Genomic DNA, 25,625 nt, shown 5'->3' with positions numbered 1-25,625 from the left:
ATTGCTTTTGGTGTTTTGCTAATGCTTCTATTTCATCTAGATCATGAAACTTCTGAGTTATGTCATTGTGGTATTCAAAGCCTTCCCAGTGTACTCAGACGTACAGATACCTGTTTTATTGACTCATAATAGAGCCTGCAAGTGAACACGCAGACATGATTTTAGCACCAAGAGCAGTCCGCCTCTGGATCGCTCCACTGCTATACGCCAGTTAAGGCTGTGAACGGCCTACACCATTGTGCTGCCAATTCAGTTATGTTGCAGTATTTAAGAGAGTGGAAAAATACTACTAATGGTGATACACTTTAAAGCACCTTTTCAGCTCTAAAAGGCTCTTCAGGCAATGCACTGATGCTCTCTCAGTTGAAATGAAGATGTGAAGGTCCTTATTATTTAAGACTTTTAAATAAGCCAGATTTACCAATGTCAAATTACTGGTGAGTCGTTTGACCCCATATTTATTTCTAATTTCCACAAGCTGTTGGTAAGAGCTGCCATAAATCAGGTTGCCATTGATCTTGGCTCCCGCTCGTGTAATTCTGAGATGAACTGCTTATGATGAACAGAAAAAGACTGCCACTCTGAGGGGAAGGCCTGCAGTCGGAGTCCCCAGGATGCCCTGTGGACACGCGTGGGTGCCAGCCATTCAGAGAGTAGGGGAGGCAGCCGCCTGTGCACCTGCATGGGGCAGAGGCACCACGAGGTCCTGTCCCTCAGGAAATCTGAGCGGAGAGAGCGGCGAGATCTGGCCTTCGAGGGGGCATTAGGGAAAATGATGCACGTGGCTGTACTGTACAATCACTTAAAACTATTGATTTAATTAAAAGTAACTACATACCTGTGTGCAGGGCACGTAAATGATTCTTGTGGGCGGACCTCCTACACACCATGGTCTTTCTATTTGAGTTCTCTGCCTCCTTAGCCGGAGGGAAGGCTCTCGGTCTCCCACAGGCTTTGCCCATTTCTACACGTGATGGACGTGAGTGTGGGCACGTCCTCCTTTTCCAAGTTTGGCACCTCGGGTTGCTGTGGCCGTCCGTGGGGGGAGAGTGGGGAGCCCACAGGCTGGAGAAGGCCCGAACACTGATCTCCCCTTGAGTTCTTCTAAGACTGTCACTGTGCCCCTTGCTTTGTGGCTTTCACGGACCCCTCAGCGTCTATGAGACACGTACGAAGAGAAGGGGGACTTTTCTCTTTTGATGGGAACAGGAGAGACAATGATTGTGATAAGCGAGAACAGAATTAGGCATCAGACCCTGTTCATCTCTGCACAGATCCTGGGGGGAGGAGGGGGCGCTTACGCCTGAGCCACAGAGCCCTGAGGTGGTGTCTGCCTGGCAATTTACAGCCTGGATCCTGGCGCAATGGGTCTCCTTGTGCAGAAGACAGCTCAGGAAATCTGGCTAGAAAGCAAATTGCCATAAATGAATGCTATTTTCTATCAATTCTTGTTACATAATTTGAGATTCATTTAGATTAGGAAAATCTCCTCAAAGGTATTTTTGGTGAGGAAGGAGTTGGGCGGTGGTCAGCTACATGCCGCAGGCTGTTTATCAGTCTTCCTCTCTCTGCGGCAACATGTGTGACCCTTAATCATTCTGCTGTTGGGTTCGGGGCCCTTAGCCGGCCTTGCCTCATCTCAGCCCGCAGGCTCGGAGAACCCATGTTTTCACAATTCCTCTTTCAAGAAAGCCTCAGCTAAGTGAATGTTCTGGAATCCAAGGGCCAGTTGTGGCGCTTAGCTCTCCAGGCATTGTTTCTGCATCCGGAAAACAGGAATCACCCCAGTTTGAGGTGCACGGCCTCTCATAAAGGGCTTAGTCTAATATTAGTTGTTTGCGGAGTTTATTCTCTTAATTTAGTGGCCCGTCAGGTCTTTGATATTCTTCTGAGGAGAGGGCCACAGACAGAGTTGGTGACTATCACTTATTGTTCAGGTGCTCTGCTTCCTTCCTCTTGCCATCTCACTGGTTGAGGGGTTGGACTGTAGTGAACACAAGCTCTACTGCACAACTGGCCCTGCCGTGTTCCCAAGTCTACACGTGCACGTGGCGGACCTGGGGCTGCAGACTCCCCTCGCTCGTGGATTCCTCCCCTCGGCACGCTGTGCTTCTTCGTGTGGATATGTCTAATGTTCAAAGAGCTTCGTAACCTAGAAATGACGGTACTCAAACATTGAGCAACTCTATCAGTGAAAAATTTTATACAGAAACCTGACTGAGAAAGAGTTGTCTTCACACTAAGTTTTTCTGGTACTTCTTAAAATTTCGATCCACGACCAAGAACATAGGACGAGAGCTATAAAGTTTGCAGTCTCCCATTGCTCATTCTGGTTACAAAGATAGCACAAAAAACTTGCTGCGAGCATTATTTTCTCCGGTGACTCTATTCTGTAACTTTTCTCCATCTCAGCAGTGTTCTCTTCCTTTTCTTTCTTTTGTTTTTTTGTTTTGTTTTGTTTTGTTTTTGTTTTTGTTTCTGCATTTTTTCTAGAGTTCTCTTCTATGTATCTCAATCTGATCTCAATAATTTAGCCAAATTGTAAATGATTGATGTCAGCTTATTGATAACATGCTGTCAATAACACATCAAGGTCAATCTCGGAACACAGGGGGTGGCACATTTCCTAGGAGCCTCATTCAATACCATACAGGATTCAAATATCCATTGTGATGCCAGTTATTAATAGGATCCAAGTGTTCATTGTTTTCTTGCTAGACTTTCTAGTTCTATTATTTAGTGAAACACTAAAGAACCAACAGGCTAACTGCAATGAATAGCAGACTCAGCAATCAGCAATCATGAAACCATCCAGCTTATCATTTGCATTCTGTTGTGCAGTAGGTAGTTGAAGGTGGAGACCGTGTGATAAGGCACATTTCTGTTAGAGTTTTCTCTTCTCGTGCCATATGTATGATTGCCTCCTGGTAACAAAATTGGTTCTACATGCTTAAATACTTTCCAAGTGCCGCTTTCCCCTTATGCCAACTTCCATTTCTGTGTCTTAATTGTCTTTCCTGTGCACCGGAGGGCCTCACATTTTCCCTCTTTTGCTCCAATTTCATTATCCAAAAACAGACGTCGGTGTGTTTACTTTTCGGTTGCATTTTCCTTCCTTCTTTTTCTTTTGCTGACTTCTAAGTATTTATTTATTTGTGAATGCTTCATAACCAAAATCCAGACCAGGCCATCTAATATCTAGGCCTCTCCACCAACAGTAATCAATATCCAAACATTCCCCCTTTCGTGAGAGGTGTCATTCAGTGGAAGAGCTGGAAATTCTAGTATGTTGGCAAATTATCTAATCATTCCTAAGCTGCTTATGGTTCAGTAGTATTAGAGACAGAAAGTGCTTTGGGTGATCTTTCCTAATTAAATTTATATAAGTGAATTTTTATTTCTTCATTCCAATGTGTAACATTGCATCCCTTCAACTTTTGAGAATATCATCTAATCAGCTCAATTCACAATAATTTAGATTCAGAGGATAGGTTGAGATCTTCATATTAGCCCGAGGACTAGAGAGTAAGTGGCTCTACATTCTATGGAATTTCAGAAATATTATAACACATATTTTTAGACCAAATTTAGCACTTAATATTGAGTAAGACAAAGGTGACATGTGACTTTTTTCCATGTGACACGTGAAATTCCTGCCATACACTGATCACCCAGATTAGCCTGGCATATCCTCCCATCCTGCACCCTTTAATACCTATGTGAATCCCATACTGTATCCAGACTCCAGCACAAAGCCCGACTCTTTACGAAGCTATTAATAATTATCTTAGCACACAGTGAACTGTCTTTTTTCTTAATGCTTCTGATCCCTATTGTCAATGTCATGTAATTTAGCACAGTGAAGCCTGGCATTGCCCTTTGATGGGTTAAAGTCTTCCATGTGTTTCCAAGCCTTCCATGTCCCCAAACAAAATTGTATATAGATCTAAAAGTGCAGAATAGATTTTATGCTTTTTGCTTTGTTCTAGTGCTTAGTATGTCGTGATTTATACTCATGCATATTTGTTACTTGATTCATGCAACTGCTGGCTGTGGATACTAAGGATTTTATTGGCTGGAATTATATTAACTTATTTCTTTAAAAAAATGCATACTCATGTTATTTTGTATATACTCAGTGCCCAGATTAAACTGCTGCCTGATTGATTGCCACCCCCCAGCACACACACACACATAAATATGCACAAACAAGCAGATATTTACTCTGAAGGAGTCCATGTACATTATCTTAGCAATGTGTCAAGGTTCATTTTAAGTGGACTTTCCAGCTTCCCTCTTCCATTCTCATCAAATAAGTTTATGCGGATATTTCCTCTGAAATAAACTCACAAAAGACTCAAAACCACATTTACCTAAACATATAGAACAGACCCCTGAGACCTATCAGAACTGTTACCAATTTTGAAAATCTAGTCTGGGGTTAAGATTGTTAGTCGTTTTCAGAACAAACCTCTGGTTTTGAGTGAGGGCCAACTTGAAAACCTCATCTTTAAGCAACAAATATCTATGAGCATGTTCTCTACCTCAATCAACCAAAATAGTTCCTTGTTTCTAAAATTCCTATAGAAAAAAATTTTGTGAGCAAATTATTTCTAAAACGACAGAGCATTTTTCTTCCTTACTTCAAAAACTATACCCTGCCTGCCGACTCTCTGCATGGCATTGTGTTACATGTACTGCAGATGATGCAAGAAAAGACTAAAAGCACTGACTGTGTCCGGGGCGATCATATAATTTATCTCCAAACTAGAACAGTTTGGGGAGTGAAAGAGGAGTTATTATAATTACACCAGGATGATAGGCATAAATTGAGGCCATCCAAAGAGATTTTGCTCTATGGTCACCTGATGCTCTGTATTTCTTACGGCTGCTGTAAAAAATTACCATAAACCTGGTGGACTGAAACAACAGAAATGTATTCTTTCATAATTCCAGAGAAGAGATGTTCAAGATGGGTAATGCTGAGCTGAGATCTTCATGTTGGCGGGGCTGTGCTCTCCAGAGACTCTAGGGGAAGGTCTGTTTGTTGCCTCCTCCAGCTTCTGGTGACTGCCAGCAGCCCAGGGCTTGTGACTGTATCGCTTCACTCTCTGCCTCTGGAGTCACACAGCTTCCTCCTCTTCCATCTTTATGAAATCTCCCCTTCACAGGAAACTTGGGAGGGCAGTTAGGGCCCACCAGGATAATTCAAGATCATCATTCCATCTCAACATCCTTCATCACACCTGTGAAGACAGTTCTTCCTTATAAAGAAAGACATGTTTATAAATTGCAGGGATCAGGACCTGACAACTCTGGAAGCCATTAGTCTGCTTACTACATCATCTCTGCCCTGAAGTGTTTCTGGCGTCACCAAGAATAAAAGTACACACTTAAGGAATTAGGAAACATTTCGGAGAGTCCTCAGGACTCATCGCCACATGAATGGTGTGGATGGTGTTGTGCTGTAGGAAAAACAGAAACAGGGTAGTCTCACCCTTAAAGAATGGACAGGATTTGGAAAATGTGGGAGAACAATTGCAGGCAGATACCGCCTGAGCAGAGGGTGGAGGGCAGAGAGGAGCAGAGAGATTTGGGAGACATGCCTTAAAAGCAAAGGGAGACAGAACATAAAGACTGCTAACTCTGGGAAATGAACTAAGGGTGGTAGAAGGGGAGGAGGGCGGGGGGTGGGAGTGAATGGGTGACAGACACTGGGGGTTATTCTGTATGTTGGTAAATTGAACACCAATAAAAAATAAATTAAAAAAAAATAAAAGCAGAGGTCAAGTTAGGAGCAGTAGGATGAGTTTGAGAGCCTGTGCCAAGCAAGCCCCCCCACATCCTCCTCCCTTATTTATTCTAGCACTCCTCTTCAGCCTCCCAGTCATCTCATCCTCTTTAGAATCTCCATGATTCATCTTTTCTTTCCTCTTTCATGATTTTTGTAACTTCCCTTCCGCATCCTGAGTCCCCCTCACCCTGGTCTGCCTGCCAGGATGATTTCTACACCTCAGCCCCACTGTTCTTACTACTTTGCGTTGCAAACCTTCTGTCTGGGACTGGGCTGTGTCATGTGTGCCTCGTTCTCTCCAGCGCTTAATTAGCACAGGGGCTAATTTATAGGAGGTGCTCAATGACGGCTTTCTGAGTCGATGGATATACAGGTTCATACCAAGGAACTGAGACTCTGTTGAAGGTCTTCATTGTAATAGTGGTGGCGGTGATGGTATTTGTTGTCAGGTAGTGATCCCTTCCTTCCCATCAAAAATGAGTTTAGAACTACTTAGGCGCCATCTGGGTCAGCCCAATAATTTCACCCTTAATCTACTTAGAGGCAAATACCACATCATCCTTCTTAGACGCTATATACAGTATGTCCTTTCTACAGATATCTGGAGGTGATGTCAAGGATGTTCTTCTGTCAATTTCAAGTGTGTTTTATCTCACTTCCTTCTTCACGTTACCCACTTTCATGATCTACACGGGTTGTCTTGCTCTGCCCTCAGGCAGTTAGGAAATAAGTGATTGGCTACCTGCCCTTGATAACCCACAAATGATATTGGTTTCCGGTCGCTGTAATTAAAGGTGACTTAAGTAGAAGAAATTAGGAATCTGCTCATTAATAAGCAAGGTTATGTTCATAAGCAGCTTTGCCACCGTCAAGCTCCTAAATCCAACCCCAACAGCTTTCCATTAAAGCAGGGGATTAACTATCGGTGCAGCACAATGGAAGAGACTAGAAGAACGGCTCCTTGGGTCCCAACAACAAATTACTTCTGAACCAAACCTCTGATTAATAGCTCCAGAGTTGCCTCTCTGCTTTGCATAATTAAGTTTCATGGAGTGTTACAATTAACAGCCTTGCCATCACCCAGGTAGAAACAGCCACCATTTATTTGGCCAGCAGCATCAAAAAGTGCTGGGTGGTGAATAAGAAGCATTTATAAGGGGATTAGGTGCATTCTGGGTCATAAATTGAGTAAGGCTATAATTACCTTCCAGTAAAAAGCTACAAACATGATGATCCCATGATACTACCCCAAGGTCTCCTTTCACTTTTTTTCTGCTGATGTGGGTCTGAGAATTCCTGTCCCTAGTCAAATGCTAGCTATGGTGCTGTGAAACTTGTAGACACGCATGAGAGTTGACAGCTTCCTCTCTCTAATATGTCATGGCCTTTCTGAACCTCCAATGCATAGCTTGTTTTATACCATTTATTATGGCTGCATTTGTTATCACACAAGTAGTCAGACATGCACTGCAGATGTCGGGTAAGCTTTAGACTCTTGGAATTATCTGGGAAGAAAGCCAAGATGTCATTAGAAGTACCGGGATACAACAAAATGCTGAGTGCTTTTTTGGTTGTGAGCAGGCCAGGAATTAACCATTCATCAATGCCTGGGATTAAAGCATAACCAGAAAATATTCCTTTTAGAGAGTTTTATTTTTTCCCCTGTAAAATGTCATTTCTCTGACACATTTACTCCTCTGACCAATGTTATTTAGACATTCAGGCAGATACATCAACAACAGCCATGTTGGGCTGATAGACTCTATTCTAGTCAAATTTTCCCTGAATCAATAGACATAAAGGAATGAATGATAACAGCTAGCTTTCTGGGGGTTCCTAATGTCGGTTACTTTTCTATTCTCTCAACTTGTACAAATGTATTCAGTGAAGAACTTGCAGCACAATATTTCGTTAACTTTATCTCTTTCTGCCTCTCCTGCTTCTTTATCCCTTTTACTATCTCTCTCGTCCTCAGTTTGTCCATCCCTCCCTTCTCCTTCCTCTTGCTCTCCTTCTCCGGGTTCCTTCCTGGCTACCTTTATAGCATGTCTGAGATATGATCAAGAATGAACAATGGGAAGCCAGGGGAACTATTTTCAAGTTCTAGAACTATCGTTCTCCCTGAGTGTGACTTTAGGCAAGCTGACCGATTATATGGAGTCCCAGGTCACTTACTTCAAAAAAGGAGGGAGAAGAAGAAGAAGAAGGAGAGGAGGGATCAAGAGGAGGAGGGAACATTGTTTTACCTACAATAAAAGGTTGCCATGAAAATCAAGAAATAGTATTTATGAAAGCCCTCTGTAAATTGTATAGAATTCTACAAAATCCACTTGTTTTTGCTAACCTCCTAATAAATATTTTCAGGAATCTTTGCTAGGATTTAGAGCCAGGAATATTTGGGGGGAAAAAAAAAGACAGACCATGCTCTAGACAAATTGGGTGCCTCGTTATGCACTTACCAGGAGGAAAATGCTGCCATTCCTTGCTAAAAAGCCATTTGTCTTGCAAATTTCTATAATGAACAGATTTTGGAATAAATACCATGTAATCTGTGATGACAGTTCTCTCATTTCTTTTTTATTAGTTCAATCTTCTCAGCATCTGAACCACATAGCTACAGAACCTCCATAATCATTAAGGCAGCTGGGTCGTATGCATTTTTCCCCTTTTTTGGCACATAGCAGAGTCCCCAGCCAGTCTCTTGTTACTAGGCCCATGTTCCGGTAGCTAAATGCACCTGTATAAGAATGCCAGACCGGAAAAGAAAAACAGTGAGCTGTATGGCCTTTGCAACAATATGCCATTTTCCCCACTTGACCTTTACTTGGGTGTATTTAAAACTTGAATTTTGCTTGGAGCTTGTGGAGAACTTGAATTGCATTAAACAATAGATTATCTTAAAATAGATCATGTCTACTGAACATACGTCGTTGTGGTAAACTCTAACCCTTCTTTTCTTTGCCTCTTCTCTTTTGTCTTTCCCTAGGTAAGTGCTATTTGATTATTGTTTTGAGCTTCTTCAAGAGTCGGCTCAGAGGCCTGCCCAGTTCTCAGTCCTTTTGGAAGGAAGTCTTTGGCCAGTTGCTATTTATTCTGCTCAGTGGTTCCATTACATCTCTTGGCTCCTCCAGCACGGCTGGGCACATGGAGGTATGGCTGTTCACTGTTAATGGTTTTGCATCTGTTCGTGGTAAAATGAATGTGAGTGTTGGATTGGTGTCAATTATACAATTAAAAGAAATTGCTAAGAACCGAGTGCCAGAAGACAGTCATTTTATATCTGCCCATCAACCGATTGTATGGATTCTCATGAATTCTAGGTGAGTCTAACAATGAAAACAGTTTGGTGAAACAGCTAAGTGAACTATAACAATTTCGTTCCTTCCAAGGATTTCACACATAATTTTTGCCTCTTTTTAAAAGGAAAAAACATGTTTAAATATATTTTGCTTATATGCCAGTTGGTACATGTCAGTCTGAGAAAAGTCAATTAATACCTTTATTCCCAGATGACGAAGTCCAGTATACTTGGACAATCAAAAACATTAGGAAAATGCAAGTACAGAGAGATGGAGGAGTCAGTCCCAAGGGCTAGAATTGTGCATATACCTTGTGTCTCTCACTTGGAGCACATTGAGTCATCGTCCCATAAAATTTGCTGCAGAGCTGTTCTATCAACTCTCGGATCAGAATCTGTAATGGAATTGCCGAGAGGACCATCAGATTCATGAATCTCACCCCACAGCACCCGAAGAGTGTCTTCTAATTCAGGAGGTTGTGGAAGTCGAAGGTGAGCTAAGCGACAATGACAGACATCTGTAGCAAGACCAAATCATGATGGTGTAATAAACAGTTAACTGCAGACCTCAATCTAAAACACAGATGGGATTCTAATGTAGTGGGAGTATTTCTACTAGAAATCTCCTCTGTTGGCTAAGTTGATGGAAACTTTAACCGGGTGTGGCTAAAGGAAATTTCTCATTCTGATTCAGGTGGAAGATGTACTCTTCCTTCATCAGTGTGGTTCTGTCATTCACTGATGCTTAACATACATCCTATCATAGTCTATGTTATTTCCTTTATTAGGCTAAATACATGGAGTATCCCTATCTTCTTGTTAAAAGATAATTTTCAGGAAAGGTAAAATGATGATTCACATACAGATAAAAAAATGAACAATATGTTTTTCAAACTGTTATGAATGGGGAAACCAGGCAATTGGCATACATGTTCCAAGAGAGAAGTCAAAGAAGTACAAATGTGTGGGGAATAAAGGAATATGGAAATCAATTTGCTGATGGACATGAAACTGGCTTTTTCCAAGGAAGGAAAAGAAGTTGTTTGAACCTGCACAAGACAGAATCTATTTCCATTTCGGCAGACAGAATTGTTTTGCATTGCTATCAATTATCTATAATTTATATTGTTGTAAAATAGCTCAAAGGCAATGAAAGACTAGCATGAGAGCCAGTAGGGTGTGCTCTAAACAACGCGCCATTTTCCATCAGACACCCGGTCATCTCATTGGCTTGTTTTGAATTCTCTGACATACTCACGAGTGTCAGTTTTAAAATAGGAAGTCACCATCTACCATATTTTCAGATTCCAATGATCTGTGTTCCTGTTTTTTTAAAGTTTATCTCTGTGCCAAGTGTGGGACTTCAGGTAGTACAGACTTCTTTTGATTCTGTAAACATTTATGCCTTAGTTTTCCAGAATGCCTGGTTTTACTGCTGTTATAAAAGAAGTTCTTGGCATTTCACTGAGAAAGTATAGATGCTTAAGAAATGTTTGTTCAATGAATGAAAACTCTAAGGCTCTGCATTAGCTAGATGGTCTTTATTCTTTGGTTATTTATTAAGTGGCATTATTAAAGTATCCCTCCGTTGGAAAAAGTTGGATTTGAAATCTTCTGTTTGCAGTACCTTTGCCCTTGAATACATTTTGTTCCTCTTAATTCATCTTCCTGAATGGGGTGGCATTTTGCAGATCTCATGTCTATTTCGTATCAGGGAGATTATGATATGGCTATAGCATAGATCTTCGTTTTTGATGGCTCTTTTTCAAATGTGGTTGTGCATCAAGATGTCTCATTCACCAATCTGAGGCCACTTCCCCAATGAGTACGAACCAGAGAGGAAAGAGGCAGCCCATGCTGAAGGGGAGGCAAAAGTGGGCATCGTGGAGGCATGGTAGGATGTCCCGTGGGGTAGCATTGTGATTTCAGCTCCTAATCTCATGCAGCAGGGGAGTCTGTGGGTCTGCTCTAGGCTGTGGGTGTGATTGCCTCCCAGCAGATGTGCGGGAGTTGTTGCTATGCATGCCCATTTGCCTCTGCAGAACTCTGCCTCACGCTGTTGTCACTGATGAAAATCCCTCTCAGTGGGCTAAGGCTATGGTGCCACATGGACCCACAGTGATGACTTTTTCAGGAGAGGCGGCGCTTCCTTCTACCAGTTCCCAGAAAATCATATCATTTTCACTGTTAGCAGCTCTTGCTGAGATTTCCCTGACTCCTCTCACATAGAAGATCCAGCTGTGCTGCTGAGAGAAGTGAAAGTGAAAGACCTGTTTCAGTATTTTTCTTCCTCATAAACCATCTGGATGGGTTTTTTTTTTTCCCTTCTGAGGTTCTTTTTTTAAGGGTATAAAGAGGAAGCTCCCAAAGAGAACAGACTCCTCAGCCAAGACTTCCCACTGATTTGATCAAACTCTGATGGGAACCTATGTGCTACTGGATTTACTGTATAGATTCCTCTTAGAGTGCTCAAGATCAACCGCCATGAAATATCTCAGCCTCGAACTTTGATTTTTTGGAGTAAATTGGAAACAGAAATTTTGACTTGATTAAGGCAATAAAGATGGCCGTTGGCGCAACGGAGTCCAGAACTCCAATCTGTTAACTCTTTGTTATTTCTTTGATTCTCCACGGCATGTGTGATGTGAAGGGTAGAGTCTAAACGTTGAGTTTTTATTGTTCAGTGGCTGATTTTTACTGCCAGTTTCACGAAGGGCCCCTGGATCTCTACAAATTACCTACCAGACATATCCTCAGGATGAGGCTACCCATCAGCCTGAAATCTATTCACTTTTCCTAACGGCTCATGGGGTTCTGAGATAATCCTTCTTCTGGCTTTAACTCCTAAAGAACAGATGTGTTTTGTAAGTAAACAAACATATGATGTCACCCCCTAGGTGCCCACAGAAGTCACAGAAGGGATGTGTCTCCAGGACGATAGGAAGGGAGGTTAAAAGTAAAAGTGCAAAAGACCAAAGGCCTGGGGTGTGGGGACCTGTCTTTTGTGCAGGTTTGCATGGCCTGCTGTGTCCTCCTTTCCCCGTCCCCATTGACAAACTCTCCCTGGATCTAAACACGCCTGAGACTTCAAGGAGGACATCTGGCATATAGAGAGAGGCAGGGTTATCAGGGTGGCTGTGGCCTGGTGAGCTGTGCATATCTGTCTTCTCACCCTTCTTTACAGAGCAAACAGTCATTGGAGCACAAGTCTGAGTGACCATCCCCCTGTGACTTCTCTTCCTTTCCCTTTAGTTCTCTCAGGATGGTCTCATACCCCTCCTGCCCCATCCAGCAGTCCAGAGTAGAGCAGCCCCATGTGCGAATTTTCATTGCAGATTGATTTCTAGAATCATGATGCGACACCACAAGCAATATGCCAGGTGGAGGGGAGTGTGATCTAGCTTCCTTATATAACCCTCTGCAGCTCAGTCACCGAATGTCACTATTTCTCAAGTCCACATATTATCTCACTCTAGCAGATGCAATAAGGCAGAAATATGGGGTATTTGGAATGCACTTTATTAAGACATGTTTCGGAGCCAGTTGGAGGGGCACCGGCTGGAAGCGTTAATCACACGTAGTAACCACTGGTACATGGACCTGCTTGCTGTTCTCCTCTGCCTTGGGGAGTGCAAACAGGGCGCCCAGACAGCGTCATTCTAACTCGAGTTATAATTAGGATTATGGCTCCTTTCTGGCATATGTATCTTCCTGTGTCTTTCTACTTATTGGGCAAACAACAAAATAATATTGCAGTGATCACAGCACAGGCTCTGCGTTAGAGTGGAACAAAAGAGAGATTCCTGCAGGAGAGAAAAGGGCCATTTCTGGAACCTCTAGGAAATTTCCTGGGTGTTGGAAAGAATCTAAAAAGCCACGATCAAAAAAGCAATATTGCATCTATATCACAACGAGCTTGTCTAGGGGCTGGAAACGGCAGTAGGACTCCTGGAGAAGAGAGCGCTCTTTTTTCCCCTCCCTTTTGATTTAGGTTTTTGTGCTGCAAGGCGTTGTGGTGTTTTAATGGTCTGTTTTAAAGATGGAAAGGGCCCTTCTGTGTCAGCACATAAGCCTGTCCCGCCGGCACGGGGCTGTTTGATTACCAAGCTGGTTTGGGATAGATGGTATTTTTATAGCCCCTGCTCTGCTTCGCTGCCGCCCCATCAGGGCAGCTCCCCTGCCGCCCGGCCTGATACACTGCGTGGGAGCCGTTCTCCTGGGTGACCCACCCGGCCGCCCTGGGACCTCGGGCCCAGAGAGCTGGCTCCTGGCGGCATCGGCCGCGGCAGGGATCAGGGATCGGGGAGTGTGGCACATGCGCCTGCCTGCCAATGCGGCCTCAGCTCCCTGCAAGCACTTCAGGAGGGCGGCGGGTGGGGCACACGCAGGGGGTGTGCGTGGGTGTTGCTTGCTCCTAGCTTCTGAGTCGTGGCCACGGGGAAGCAGAAATCCTGCCCAGCTGCCCGAGGCCTCATGATCTCGGTCTTTGCCCCCAAACCAGGAGGGAGCTGGGGGCCGTGCGATGGTGGAGGAGGATGTGACTCGCCCCGTGGCCCCAGGGAAAGAGGGCAGAGATGAGGTGTGCAGAGGTGCAGAGGTGAGGAGGTGTGCAGATGCAGAGGTGCGCAGAGGTGCACAGGCGTGCAGAGGTGCAGAGGTGCACGGAGTTGCAGAGGTGTGGAGTTGCATGGAGGTGCAGAGGTATGCAGAGGTGCAGAGGTGTAGAGGTGTGGAGGTGCAAGGCTCGGGCCGGCAGGAGGTGAGCCACATGGCCCGCCCTGCGGAAGGACAGGGACCGTGCCCACCGGGACACCTGATGGTGGTGCTCGACAGCCGGGGACCAGGTGGGGGCCCACACAGGCCCAGGGCAGCAGCTGGGGGGATGCTCCCTGCCGACCCGGGAAGCACCTGCCACAGGACCGCAGCCTGCGCCGGTTTGGCCTGCATCGTCTGCTCAATAGATGACCCTGGAGCCATAGTTTTGGAGATGAGGAAGTGCTTCAGAGGGGGTCACAGGGAGGGGCACAGGGAGGGTCAGAGAGAGGGGCACATGGAGGGGCACAGGGAGGGTCAGAAAACAGGAACCTACTCACAGAAGAACAGTAGGCACCATGACAGCGCACATCCCAGTGCGGCTCATGAGCAGCAGGCCCCTACTGACCCGGGTTTCCATCTGAGCGCAGCGCTGACCCTGGGCCCCGACCGCCACCCTGACCCTGTGCCCCAAGCGCTGCCCCGACCATGGACCCCGACCCTGTACCCCGACCCTGCACCCCGAGCGCCGCCCCGACTGTGGATCCCGACTCCAGACCCCTTCCCTGAGCCCCGAGCCCCGCCCCAGGCATGGGCCTCCCCGCGGTGCGAGCAAGGCCGGGCTCCAGGCTGTGACATGACTTGTGCCTGTGAGGACTTGGGGCGAGGCTGGCGCCCAGGGGCCCCCACTGCTCCGTGGCCCGAGCCGTTCAGGGGACCCGTCGGGAAACACGCCTGTCACTGGAGGATTCCCGACGTCCTGAGGTTCCCGCGGCCCCAGGACAGAGCATGAGCAGCTGGTCGTTGTCCGCCTCCTGTGCGGCCCCAGGGAGCAGGATGGTGCACGAGTCTCCACCGATCCCTCCCCCCCCCGTGGGAATGGAAGCTCCTGGAAGGCCCTCCCCACAGTCCTGGGCCATGGGGCTCCCTGGTGCCCCCCATGAGGCCCCGAGTCCTGGGGCCGGGACCTGGGAAGGGCCCCTGGGTGGGGGCGCGGGGGCCTCGTGTACCTCCTGCACCCAGCAGGGCTGCAGCTGCACTGCCACCGCTGGGCCCTCCAGGCCCAGCATAGCACGGGAAGCCGCTCACCCCGGTTCCCTGTGTTCCCCCACGAAGCCACAGGGCGCGGGGGGCCCAGGCCCTGGCATCAGCCCCCTGGACCGCTGGCAACATTTTTGGTGGACGCAGCTGCAACCCCAGGTTCCTGTTGCAGCCCAGGGTGTGACCCAGCACCCCGCCCACGGTGCCTGGCTCTCGGGGTCCCCCGAGGGGCTCAAGGAGGCCCCAACGCGGGACAGCCACCTACGGGGACCCCGGGAGGCTGTGGGCAACAGGCTTTCCCGAGGGCTCCCGGGGGGTAGGGGGCTTTCCAGGTGCGGCCCGGGTCCCTGGGATGGGTGAGTGCATCTCTCAGTAGCTTGGAAAGGGCAGGCTCTGGAAGCTGGGCCCCGGGGAGGGGCTCTGTGTTGCCCCCGGTCGCCCTGCAGCCTCCAGCCCCCGGCGGCCAGGCAGAGTGGCCGTGGGAGGCCGACCCACAGCCTGCGAGGACCTGGCCTCTTCACAGCACTCAGCAGCCCTGGAGGTTTGGAAGGACCACGGAGAGGAGGCAGCAATGAGAGCCTCGGCCGCTCGCCCCTTAACTGACTGTGCGACCTCAGTCGCCACCACAGGCGTCCCCCTTGAACCGTGGAGAGGGACTAGCAAGGACGGCTCCCCCACCGGCACTCAACTCATGGTAAAGACCTGTGGATAAATATCACCGAGCAGAACCGAATTAAATCGCCATCAAAATATAAAGGAGGGGCAGCCCGGGTGGCCCAGCGGTTTAGCGCCCCCTGCAGCCCGGGGTGTGATCCTGGGACCCAAGATCGAGTCCCACTTCAGGCTCCCTGCATGGGGACTGCTCCTCCCTCTGCCTGTGTCTCTGCTTTCTCTCTCTCTCTGTTTCTCATGAATAAATAAATAAAATCTTTAAAAATATATATAAAGAAGGAAACTAGAACCGTAAAGATTTGTCTCATCCCTCATGGGGAAGTTCTCTAAGTCAGTGTTTATCACCCAAAACAAACAAGTAGAATCAACTTAATCCATTATTGACGACGCCGTCATTTCAGCAGAAGCAAACAGCATCGGGGGCCACCCTGGTCCCCGGTGCCCTGGCTCATCCCCAGCGCCTTCGGAGCGTGGCCCACGCCGGGGATGAGGCTGGTTAGTGGCTCCTGAAGCCCAGGAGTCAGGGGGAGGCCGGCACGGTGTCGGGCCTGCCTGTGGGAGCCGCGTCCTCTGGGTGCAGGACGCCTGCAGGCTGCGCAGGCCTCAGCCCCCGCGGTCCCCCTCCGACATCCCGAGGGAAGCGGTCGGGGAAGGCCGGGCGGGGGCGCAGGCTCGGCTCAGGGAGGCCCCGCCCCGTGGCTGGTGGTCAGGGCAGAGCCTCCCCTTTGGTGTCCCCAGGGACCTCCTGGGAGACTCGGACATCGAAGACAAAGGAGGGCCGTGGCGCTCAGGGCCCTTGTCACAGGATCCGGGGTTAAGTGGCCCCGCCAGAGCCTGGGAATCGGCGCCCTAGGAGTCTCCGGGTGAGGGCTGAGCTGCGGGGGAGAAGTGTGGGGCGGGGAGCCGTCTGCGGGGACACGGCCTGGCTGGGCCGCACAGCCTGGGTCACCCACGCACCTCCTCTAAGAGCTTGCCCCGAGAGGAGACCAGCGCTCGGGGGGCACGGCACTGAGGCGCTCGGAGGCTCGCAGGCCGTGGAGGCTGCCCCGTGCTCGGGAGAGGCGACAGCCGCTGGACTCGGGGTGTCCCGGCGGGAGCGCCCCGACTCGGCCATTTCCTGGCCTCTGAGCCTCACCAGCCCTAGGAAGCAAGAGTCTGGAGAGAGAACAGGAGCCCGGCCAGAGCCTTCCGGCACCTTCTGAGCACCCCCTTCCCACGGAGCCGTGGCCAGGGAAGAAGGCAGGGAGCAGAGTGTGGGGAAGCTGCTCCCCTGGCGCCCAGGACGCCGGCCGCCAGCAGAGGGAACTCACTCAGGAAAGGGCACGCGGCTTCCAGAAGTCAGCCCGACGGAAGGACGGCCTGCAGGCTGAATGCCTGTCCTGGAGGGCCCCTAACCTAGCGGAGGCCTCACCTCCTGCGCGGGGTGCAGCCTGAATCCCGGCCTGCCCGCGGGGCCCTGCACCACCGGTGGGTCCTTGGGGTGCCGGAGTCCGTTGCCTCTGCCCCCCGCACGCCGAGGCCGCCCCTGCGCCGCCTCCCACCGCGTGTCCTGCAGACCCGCCGCCTTCTGCTCCCTTCCCCAGGGCCGCCCCCTGCCCTGGGGTCTGCTCGCTGTTCTCCTCAGAAGGGCCCCGCTGGCCCTCCAGCCTGCAGAGCCCCCTCGGCCCCCCGCCGGGTTACCTCAGCTCCCCGTGGGCACTCCGTCCCCGGGAAATCTCACTTCCAATTCTGTCCGCTTCTTTGTTGCTTTTCTTATTCGCCCTTCCGCCCGTCACTACAGCTATGCTGGCCAGCGTGGTGCCCACTAGCCTCACGTGGCTCTTGAACACTCTTAGTATGGCTAGTGTCCATGCTGGAAAGGCAATATTCTGAATATGCTGAGTTAAGTAAACTATGGTAGAATAATTTCACTGCATATTTTTAAAAATTTTTTTATTTAATTTTATTTTTTTTCTAAGTAATCTCTGTGCAGCGTGGGGCTTGAACTCACAATCTCGAGATCAGGAGTTGCGTGCCCTACCCCTGAGCCAGCCAGGCGTTCTTCACTGTATCTTTTTTTTTTTTGCTTTTTACTATGTGCTACTAGAATATTTTCAATCATATTTGTGGCAAAAAATTTTATATGTGGCTCATGTTCTATTTCTATTTCTATTGGATAGCTTTGGTCTATAGTATGAAATAAAATGTCAGCCGTTGCTCTTCACACTCTTTCTGCTTCTGTCTTATCTTATCCTTCGTCCTCATCCTCCAACCTCCTCCTCCTTCCAGGCAGTGACTTGGAGATAAAAAGAGGAATAAGACCTTGCCCCGAACCCATTATTTTTCAGAGAGACGTATTTTACTTTTTGCAAATCCTCTGAACTTCCTCTGCATTGTGCCTACACTAGAGTCGGTGCTCAACAGGAAGTTACTGGTCAGTTCATTCAAACAATTGTTATTTTATCAAAAATTATCAACCATGCTTTTATGTAGCTCTTTTAGAATTTATTTATTTATTTATTTATTTATTTATTTTTAAAGATTATTTATTTATTTATTCATGAGAGACACAGAGCGAGAGAGAGAGGCAGAGACACAGGCAGAGGGAGAAGCAGGCTCCATGCAGGGAGCCCGACATGGGACTTGATCCCAGGTCTCCAGGAAGGCCGTGCTAAATGGCTGAGACACCCAGGCTGCCCAGCTCTTTTATAATTTAAATGGTCCCTTTTTTTCATGGAGTTTACAGTCTTTCTCATTTATTTCATTTATAAATGCATTTATCTCCTCAACACCCTCAAGGTTAGGGAAGGGGTGGATAGGCTGATTTTATTGGTGGGCAATTGAATCATCCTGAGAACAAGTTAGCTGGTGCTGGGATCTGCTACAGACCCTTACATTACAATGCACTGCCTTGTTTAGTTGGTGGACAAAATATCCAATATTTGGAAACTAATCACTGAAAAGTCAAATGAAGGGGCACCTGGGTGGTTCAGTCGGTTGAGCATCTGCCTTTAGCTCAGGTCGTGGTCCTGGGGTCATGGGATCAGGCCCCACATCGGGCTCCTGACAGGCAGCCTGCTTCTTCTCCCTCTGTTCCCGCTGCTTGTGCTCTCTCTCTTGCTGTTTCTCCCTCTGTCAAATAAACAAAATCTTAAAAAAAAAAAAGTCAAATGAAATGGAGATTGTCTTGGATACAGTATCTGGTTCTCAGGTTCCTTTGAGGATATGGATTTAGAAACCGGGTGCTTGGGGCAGGGCAGATATGCTCTTCAAGTAGATGAATATACCCATGTTTCCCTTCCTACCATCTCCCCCTCAGGGAAGCCTACCCTTTCCAGGCCCCCCACGTCCTTTCTCTGCCACGGAGTCCTGCGATACACTCATTTGGCAAATATATGTCTTGGGTGCTATTTATACTATGATTTTGAGCGGTCGGCATCTTTTGATCTGCTCTGCACAGGCAGTGCACAGGCAGTGCTGTGTTTCCCCAGTGAGGCAGTCAACTCCTACAGGGCGGGACCCTGCGGCACGCTGTCCACATCTTTGCACGCAGACCTGCACAGGTGCGGGGCCTGTGAGGGGTGAGACTGTGGCCTGGCAATAGGCTTATGTATATTAAGAGAGATTTGGGAAGTGGCATAATTTCATACACCTTCTGTAAGGAGTCAAATCCTTAGCCAACTATGCCAAAGTTTCTTAAAGTTTATAAATTGGATAAAATTAATTAGGCAAATAAAGGTAGGTTTGTGAAAAGTGGTTATCACAAATGGACCTGACTGAGCAGAAATAGCGCCCTCTCCTCTAGCTGACTCCCTTTAGCAGCTGAAGACTGCTCCTTTGATATGACCCTGCCTCTCCTGTCACTGTCCCTGTCCCTTCCTTCTGACTCTATTCCACAGGAAGCATTTTCACAGCTGACAGCAACTACAGTGCTCCTGTGTGATGAGGATCTCATGCTCACGAGTCTCCCAAGCCCTCCCTCCCTCCTTCAGATTGGTCCTCAAACTACTGGCACGGTGATATTTCTAAAGTTGCTCCAAGGTGTAGAAAGACATCAGTGGTCCCTCATGTCCTGCCTGTGTGAGGGGATACCCAGACAGTGCAAATGAGCACAGCTGACCCTGTGTCTTTCCTGCTGCCTGTCCGTCCTCCCCACACACCCCCTGCTCAGCCACAAACATCTCAGTTGGACAAACGCATCTCGCTTGACTTGCCTCTCTGACGTCAAACTCACTCTTCCATTTCCTAGATCCTCCTCTGGAACTCCCTCTTTATTCCACTCGTTGCTCATTACTTATTTCTCACGACTCCAGATAGAATTAGTTGCGCCACTCCTCGTGTTCTGACCCATCTGTTCACAGAGCTTCGAGCACATGAACTTACAGGTCACCGTGGTTCTCGCCTCCCTCCCCAGAGACTCCTCGCTCCCGGGGCAGGAGGCCTGCCTACTAGCTCCTGCTAGCTGTGCGCCAGCTCTGTGGCGGGTATTTTACTCTTAATGTTTCACGTAAATCTTAAACTTATAGTGTCACATTATTATCCTTATTTTAGACACAATCAAACCAAAGCTCTGAGATTTTTGTCATTTCCCCAAATCATGAGTGAAGGTGGGATTTGAGTCCAGGTGTGTCTACACTAAAGCCAATGACTCTCACCCGGCGGTTGTTAGCTTTCCTAACTGGCAGTTGTCCGTCCGTGCCTCGCGTGATTCCCAGTGCACAGCTGGTAGTACATAGAACGACGGCTAATGAATGAGGACAGATTTCCAGGTCCTGTGGCCCTTGACGGGAGGTCTGACTCCCGACTTGTCCTGGTTCTGCTCTTGCTTGTCCTCTTCCCTCCTTCTGCTCCCCCCAACCCTGCCTCCATCTTGCTAAGCACGAGGGCCACTTTCCAGTGTGTTGTTTGTTCCATTCGTCCTCTGGAGGCTACAACTACTCCCCCAGCCTTCAGTGCCGTCCCCCATACACCCCCTTTGCTGTCTGACATTTCCAGCATCTGTTGCCAGGACCCGCTGTGATCCCTGTGACACGTAGCTGTGTGTGGTGTGTGTGTGAGCGTGAGACAGCCGGAAGGGCCTCTGACAGGACATGCCGTCACTACGCCCGCCAGGACGCTGGGGCGTAATGAGTTTGCCATTTGAAAGTCCTGCAGCACAGGTTCTGTTTGGTTCCCCCTCCCTCCTGGCCTCCCCTTGCCATTCGATGTTGATTGGCACAGACCAGGTTTTTCTCAGTGTAAGAACATAAAGACATGAAATATTTTCAGAACAGGAAAAGGCCACACAGCTCAATATATTGACCTCTCCTATTAATATTTCCAGTGATTTTTCGTTTTGGTAAAAGAGTTTTGCTGATTACTAATGGCAGGAGGCAAAGCAGTGAGAAGTTTCTTTTGACATTGACTTCTGGGGATGAGAAGGTAGGAAGGGTCTGCCCAAGTGTCAGGCCCGACTCCTCACTTCGGAGGTGAACATAAGCGCTCTGTGACGCCGGTGAGATTTCTCAGGGCCCCCAGGTATTTAGAGCTGAGCTCAGATCAGGACGGAATTCCTAAGGCAGGGGCATGATTCAGGGCGCTATCCCAAACCTCTGCCCTGAGCAAAATGAACCTCATCCATGGTAGCTTTGTCCTTTGAGAGTTTTATTATTTTTTTAATTTTTTTAAATTGGAGTTCAATTTGCCAACATATAGAATAACACCCAGTGCTCATCCCATCAAGTGCCACCTTCAGTGCCCATCACCCAATCACCCCCACCCCCCGCCCAGCTCCCTTTCCACCACCCCTAGTTCCTTTCCCAAAGCTAGGAGTCTCTCATGTTCTGTCTCCCTCCCTGATATTTCCCTCTCACTTTTAGTTTTAGAATGTATTGGGTGGAGCTACTTGAGGCCCGGGGCTCAGTGATCTCCTTTGATCTATACTAAAGTTCAAAATCCCCTGTTCCCAGGAAGAGCTGGGATGATGACCTTATCTTTCTGTGTAGGGTGTCCCCCACCCCACACCTTCTGGGAGATGTCTGGGGAACTGGGACTAAGCCCCAGTAAGGGGGAGGGTCTACAGGAGAAATGAGCCCACCGTGGAATGGTCTTCTTCTGACAATTGCTCTACTGCGTCTGTGGAAACTCTTCAGCTAGGAGGCTGGGATAGTCTTCCCTAATGCGTTAGAACAGGGCCCAAGATGTTTACGATAGGGAGTGGAATTTGGGGCGGCGGGCGGGGGGCAGGGCCTAACCCCTGCTCCCTCTATGCTCTTGATGAGAACCCTTGCTTTTTCACCCACTGCCGTTCTGATTAGCAGTGGATCCCTTGTCACAGGCATTCCTCACTCTCTTGAAATACTTGACACTCTCAGCACCGCATCACCGGCACATGAAGTGGTTCACGAATAATCTCGGAGGCCTCGTTGTTTTCATGCAGCGAGGCTGACAACGTAGCCAACAACCACCCCCTAAGGGCACTGCGTCCTCGCTGCACCCCTTTCTCCTTCCTGAGATACAAATCCGTCCCTTACTACGTGCAAGGGACAGAGATTGCCGTTATGCCAACGTGGGTCTTGGAGCAACGGTTGGTCATCGGAGCAACTGCGAAGTGCTATTCTAGAGGAAGGCATAAACATCAGGGGATCTAATTTTGTCTGGGATGTAGTGGGAAGAGGGAGCCGAGTAGACTTCCCAAATGAAGTGCTCCTCCAAAGCCATCTGGTAATTCATATTTTAGCTGAGCTAACAAGATCTGTTAGTTCATTGAAGCCGCTCTCTCGCTTCCCACAGGTGAAGAGTGTTTTAGACCAGTTGCTGCTCAACAATCTTTTTTTCCTCCTGTAACATCAGATGAAATCTGTATTCTTTAAATCCCTGCCCTGGATACTCCTAAAATCATGCAAAGTCCTGAACATGCTATTTCTAAGAAGGGAAAAGAAGAGACTGGGGAAAAAAGATGAAATTTAGTTGCAAGGCCTCAGTAAACGGAAAGACACCATGACGCACAGAGTGAGTGGTTCATAGGCAAATGCAGGCGCCCCAAACTGTTTGCCCAATTAAGTATAAACTCCCTGAAAACAGAGGCTGTAGTCTGTCCTGTGTCCCCAGTGCCCGTCGACTCCTGAGGGTCACTCAGTATACCTACCGTGTCACAACCCACTTCTTGTTCTGGTCTCTCCCTTCTAGTCCTGCCTTTTTTATTGCATCTGGATTGAGGGATGGCGAGAGTGTCTGGAGGAGAGGCAAAGGCGGGGACAATGCTCATCTGACTGCTGCTGTTCCCTCCAAAAAAAAAGAAAAAAAAAAAAAAGAAAAGAAAAGAAAAGAAAAAGAAGCAGTTAACTCCTTATGAACCAGTATTGGCACAGATACCTTCGGCTTCTCCAAGTCTTGAGAGAAAAACCTAATTCAAAAAAACCTGGATTTCTTTTTCATTCTTTATGAGCCGAGTTGTTTTTCATTTCTTTGCTTGAGAAGGGGAAATAATTGAAATAGGGGAAAATTTCATTTCTCTGCCTGCTGTGGAAAGACATTTTTCAATCATGGTTGAGATTCTCTGAAGTGGGGTCTGGCCAGGCGGACAGAGGCACCAGCAGAAAGCGGGCTGGGGGTGAAGTGGAGGAAGGAGGAGCTGCCCCCACCCCTCCACCCCCCACCCCCCAGCCTGCCTGCAGCCTCCTCCTAAGCTCTGGGCCGCAGCGGCGGTGGGGAACCAAGTAGGGACTCTGCTAGGACCGGAACCTGCTTTTCCTTCGGCTCCTTAGCCAGACAACTGCTTATCAGGAGCCCTCAGACTAGAAGACAGGAAATTAATGCTGGATTGGAGGGTCGTTTGTGCTAAACCGCCCACGGTTGCTTAGGAGAAGCTCACAGGCCCTGGGTCCTGGCCGCCCCTCCGTGCGTGCAGAGAGCTGCGCCAGGCATTCGGGGGCAAGAACTTAGGCCCGAGGAGGAAGGACCCGCTCCCAGTGGGTCACACCGTACTCTCATGGCACAGCAATGCTCTAGGTGAATGGATTTAAGGAGGGACACTGTTGCTTGCTTATTCCCTGCCCGACAACTGGGGGCTCAGGTTGGGGGTTTGGGGGGGTTCTCGCTTCAGTCCCTTCCTCCAGCCCTGGGCTGCCAGGGGCAGGGTCAGAAGATCAGGACCGGGACCCTGTGGAGTCAGTCAGGGTTGAGCGCCCTCGCTGGAGTTCAGTGGGTGAGCGCGCAGGCGTCGGGGCCCAGTAGGCTTGGATTGTGATGCCCCATCTGCTGTTGACGAGGTGGGCCACGAACTTACCTAAAGGCTGTGAGTCTCGGTTTTCTCATCTGTGAAATGAAGATAATACCTCAGGGAATCGCTGTGAGTGGTGGGTTTGGGATGTGAAAGTCAACGTGCCCCTTTATTCCTCACCGCTGAATTGGGGGATCAGTCAAGCAGAAGATAGGCAGGATTTTTTTAAGAAACAAACAAAAAAATTATGTTTCTTGCTACCAGAGATACATTAGAGAACAGGCTTGGATCCACAACTAAAATCGGGGCTTTCTAATAATCTCAGAAGGAACTCACGTGTCCAGGAAGGCAGGCCCCCATCTCTGTCCTCTCTTCGTGTGCACACACATGCACACACACGTGCACACACATGTGCACATACATGCACACACGCAGGTGTTTCCTTCAGGAAGCAGAGGTTCCCCATAGGGACAGAGAGAGGAGAATACGAGTCCAGACTGACACTGAGAAAGGTGAATCCAATAATCACTGGCCCCTCATATTTATAGTAGTAGTATTCTGTTGGTGTAGCTTTTCACTCCTCTCTAAAGAAATGGATTCATTAAACACTTTTTAAAGGAAAGAGAATTTTTTGTCCTTTTATATCAGAAAAAAATGACATTTTATTGGCTATAAATATGTATGATTGTCCATTCCTCCTGTTGATCTATCTGAACATTTTATTTCTTTTAAAATAAGCAAGGTAGTATGAAAGTGGGACTTTTGGATGGGGGAACAAGTTGCTTGCAACTGTGCAGTCCTGGTTAGGGAGTTAGTAGTGAGTTAAAGTTGATGGCTGGACTTGACAAGAATTTGAAGATGAGAAGCGGCCAAGCATAGAGAGGAGTCAAAGATGACCAGGTAATATGCTTTTAGTCTGTGTGGCTTGGCCTGGGGCAAGGAGAAGATGGTTCTGGAGCATGTTGCAATGAACAGAATTAAGGATGCCAGGAAGTAGAATTTGTTTCTGATTAAGTAAAGGAGTGGATGAATTTAAAATACCTACAGGAGATGACAGATGATAAATATATAAATAGAAGATAGGTAGGTAGATAGATAGATAGATGATAGAATTGGAAACATCTAAAACATGAGATTTGAATTCTTCTGTTCAAAGGAAGTAAGTAAAGCTACTGAAATGGGGTCATTCAAAAATCTTGGGTAATGGCTAAAAATCAATGACAACTGGGAAGAGGTGGATGGAGAGATGTGTTAAAGAAGCCAGAAAAATAAATAAACTAGATGGTCTAATGGCCTCAGGATCTTGGGAGAAGAGTATCTCAAGAAAGGGAATGATCAAGGTCAGGCAATGTAGGGATTAAGAATAATGGGATATAAGGGAAAGCTTTCTTGATTTGATAATTAGGAAGTCCTCATGGATTTAGAATGGTTCCACAGGCCAGGATGCTAGGGATTAAGGGGTGAATGGGAGTGAGGGTAAAGGCATTAATATTCTTTTAAGAAAACTAAGGTAGAAAAATGAAGGAAAGAAAGTCTCTGGTGTTCTTCATCTGTTGTTGTTTTTTCTTTGTGAAGAAGGAATTGGACATGAGCATGTTTAGAGGTAGAAATAAAGGTGAGTGGGAGAAACTCTTACTAGTAAGACGTGGGCAGGATAGATGATGAAGGGTACGGTTTGCAACAGCCATGAGCGGCACGCAGTAGGAATTTCCTGCAAACTGTAGAGGGAACTCCAGCAGTGAGCTCTCAGCTGACGCTGGAAACACAGCGAACATCACCGCCAAGTTATTTCTCCTCCTCGCTTCAAAATGAATATTTGTGTAGTATGTTAGACTTGCCAGGGTCAGAATTTGTTCTTCAGGCCTGCATTGTGGGAGGCATCAAGAGCC

General features: G+C 47.9%; 1 protein-coding gene and 1 long non-coding RNA gene across 2 annotated transcripts in view; both read left to right on the top strand.

Annotated features, from left to right (window-relative positions):
* The window catches only part of OPCML (opioid binding protein/cell adhesion molecule like), a 1,083,697-nt gene that overhangs the window by 204,072 nt on the left and 854,000 nt on the right, over nucleotides 1-25,625 (top strand). The gene's annotated exons all lie outside the window — the stretch shown is intronic.
* The window catches only part of LOC144311549 (uncharacterized), a 43,162-nt gene continuing 25,462 nt past the window's right edge, over nucleotides 7,926-25,625 (top strand). The window contains exon 1 of the long non-coding RNA XR_013377164.1: nucleotides 7,926-8,052. This is a non-coding gene — a long non-coding RNA (uncharacterized LOC144311549). The remainder of the gene's footprint in view (nucleotides 8,053-25,625) is intronic.

Source organism: Canis aureus, chromosome 3 (genome assembly GCF_053574225.1).
Source record: "Canis aureus isolate CA01 chromosome 3, VMU_Caureus_v.1.0, whole genome shotgun sequence".
NCBI lineage: Eukaryota > Metazoa > Chordata > Mammalia > Carnivora > Canidae > Canis > Canis aureus.
The sequence above is the reverse complement of the archived record's forward strand: the minus strand, read 5'-3'. Positions and strand labels throughout refer to the sequence as shown.